We start from the raw sequence: 3342 nt of genomic DNA, 5'->3' as shown, positions 1-3342 counted from the left end.
GCAGATATCTTGTATTTGGACCTCCTCCTGGCCGAAGAAGAAGGCCCAAAACAGGACCTTTCTCAGACACTGTGTTGCTTTGGCAGTTCCCAGGTGGTACAGACTCTCACCTAAGCAGACTAAATTCCTAAGTTCCTTGGAGTCCCGGGACCAAGATGGCGACCGCTGCTGCTGTGGCTTAGGCCGCCTCCCCTGCCGGGTGGGCACCTGTCCTCCGGTCCGGAAGGTGGCCGGCTGTCCCCGGCCCACACAGGGTGCTGCCTCAGCGCCTCTGTGCTTCTGCCTGTTCCAGAAGCTGTCAGGTTCTCTGGCGCACCCTCTCACCTGTTCAGACTAATTTCCTAAGTTCGGCGGGTCCCGGACCAAGATGGCGACCGCTGCTGCTGTGGCTTAGGCCGCCTCCCCAGCCGGGCGGGCACCTGTCCTCTGGTCCGGAAGGTGGCCGGCTGTCCCCGGCCCACACAGGGTGCTGCCTCAGCGCCTCTGTGCTTCCGCCTGTTCCAGAAGCTGTCAGGTTCTCTGGCGCACCCTCTCACCTGTTCAGACTAATTTCCTAAGTTCGGCGGGTCTCGGACCAAGATGGCGACCGCTGCTGCTGTGGCTTAGGCCGCCTCCCCAGCCGGGCGGGCACCTGTCCTCCGGTCCGGACGGTGGCCGGCTGTCCCCGGCCCACAAAGGGTGCTGCCTCAGCGCCTCTGTGCTTCCGCCTGTTCCAGAAGCTGTCAGGTTCTCTGGCGCACCCTCTCACCTGTTCAGACTAATTTCCTAAGTTCGGCGGGTCCCGGACCAAGATGGCGACCGCTGCTGCTGTCTCATTTGAATTTTTAGGGATTTCATTTAAGTAATTCTAATTGGAGGACTTTAGTTAAGAACTAGCAAGCTTTGGTGGAGTCAAATTGCCTTGGTTTTCAACATTTCTTGTGGTTTTGTTTGTTTTTGAATTGAGACTGTTACTGAGGCTAGGTTGTTGGTCAATATTTTTAAATAAAATGATTATTCTTTAACTGAAATTTTGTGGTGCTGAAATGTGTAGGTTTAGATTTTTTCAAAACCTACTTTTAATAAGGGTTTTTAAATGCTTTAATCTCCCTTGCAGCCCACCCGCCACCCCAGAGGTAGTGGAAAAGAAAGGTTATTAGAATATGGGGGAAGTGCACCTGCTTAGAAATTGTTCTTTAGAGCAAATCCAATCTGTATTTCAGACTATCAGCAGTGGCAGCTCCATTCAGAAGAAGCCAGCTATCTGCTGTTTAGAAGTAGTTCCTTGAGATGATTTTACTCTCTAACCGTCAGGATACCAGAAGTCTAATTCAGTTGTGTTAGGATAACAAATATGAATCAGCAGCAGTGGCACAGACTAGCAGAAACAGCCAGGCCTCTGATGAATTGACAGCTGGATCAACCAGGACCAGTAGGGACATCAGGAGAAGTTCTTTGCTGTGCCTCTCTCAATCAAGTGAAAATCAGCCAAAGACAGGAGGGAGACGAATAAAGCATTGCAAAGCCTGCCCTTACTGTCTGTTAAGTCCTATTTATATTTTCTCCAAACATCAAATGTCCTTCTGTGGATTTTACCTCCCAAGGGTCTTGCCTCAGCAAAACAGCATGTGAGTCTGTCTTAGCAAAAATCCAGATGAGTCATTATCAACTAACATATCCAGAAACTTCCACTCCACTCTGCCAATTGGCCTAAGTCCTTGGAAATGGTAAGAAGCTGCCAGATAACCACCAGAAGATTTTAGTGCGCTAGTCTTTATGGATGACCAGATAAGAATGGCAAGGTGTAATACCATCTGGCGACGTCTACCATCTGTTGGATTATATTTATATTCCTAACCATCAAGCATCCTTTCATGTGTCTGCTTTAGCAAAACATCATTTCACCTGCGTCTGCTTTGGCGAAACATCCTTTCACCTGTGTACCCCAGCAAACCATCATTTGACAGAACTAACTTTCTAAAGAAACCAGAAGTTTCCACTTCACAATGAGACTAGATTTTTCCCTTTCCTTTTCTAGGCTGCATTTGGGGGCCACCAAGCTCAATTCCCACTTCCCTGGGAGTAGAATACTGTCCACAATAAAGTCAGAAAGGAAAGGGTGCTGAGGTCAAATAAAAACAAACAAATGTTAAATGCCAATCATTTTAAAAATAAAAGGACAGTGATAGTGCTGTGTGCAATTATATGTTAGTTACTGTAAATATGAGTGGAAAGCAAAAGGCAGGATAAAAACAGTGATGATTATTATTGGATTGGTAGAGGAAATAGTAGGAAATGAGGCAGGGAAGAGAAGGGAACTGAAGGGCCTGGGAAGGTGGAAATAGGGAAGTTTGGGCTAAAAGTAGATGACAAGATAAAGTGGAAAACCCCAAATAGGTCTAGTTATCAAGAGGATGAGGCAAGTATACTCTGCAAGCAGGCCAGCCTGTGTTCCTTGGGAAGGCTTCTCAAAAATATAATCAAAAGTATAGGGGAAAGGATAAATAAAATGAAGAACAAAGAAAGAGGGGGAGATGATAAGATATCAGGGCAGAATGGATTACTAAATATTGGATATTAAATAAAGGAGGAGTTCAGTGAGAGAGGAGAGAGCTGCGTGGGCACAGATTCGCAACACAGCCTATCTGGCTCCATCCTTGATTCTCTTAGAGCTCCTCCTCAGGTCCCAGATGCCCTCCCACCCACTGGGCCATCCTTTGCAAGGTCTCATCTTGGTTCCCACCATGTGTGGCCCTTCCCAGATCAGGTCATAGGTCCTACAGAGTCCTGACAAGAGAGCTGACATGCTGGTGGAGCCTCCTAACACTTGACACCAGCGTCTCCTACAGACTCTGACCAGGCACCACCTCACTGAGAACCCTGCGACTCAGAGCTCCTTCCCCTCTATCAGGAAGCGTTCAGCTGGCCATGTGCTCTGTGCTCTGAGTCTCCTGAGAATGGTTCACAGGGGGTCTGGGGTCAATTATTTGTCTCAGCAGCTGTCTTCTGAAGGTGCTGCCTCACTGCTCTTCTGTTGGGTGTCAGGTAAGAGCGTTTTCTGGTGTCTCTCCACTTCTGCCATAGCATACAGCTTTGTCTCCTACACTTAAAATGACCACTATTGAGAATACATTAGAAAAGGGCAGAGCCTTTTGACTTTCAGGCCAGTTGACATGAGGTTGAGTCAGCCTGTGGTGGAGGGGGCCTCAACTTTGTAAGCTTTAGTCTGAGGCAATGTTGAGTAATTTTACACGGGCCAATAATTAGCAGACTCTTTTTTTTTATTATTATTTCTTGAATGGGGACAAAATATAGTTTTCTTATATGCGTTTGATGAATCAAATTTTGCATGTAAAACCCACG

Source organism: Mus musculus, chromosome 11 (assembly GCF_000001635.26).
Source record: "Mus musculus strain C57BL/6J chromosome 11, GRCm38.p6 C57BL/6J".
In the NCBI taxonomy this organism is placed as follows: Eukaryota; Metazoa; Chordata; class Mammalia; order Rodentia; family Muridae; genus Mus; species Mus musculus.
The sequence above is the reverse complement of the archived record's forward strand: the minus strand, read 5'-3'. Positions refer to the sequence as shown.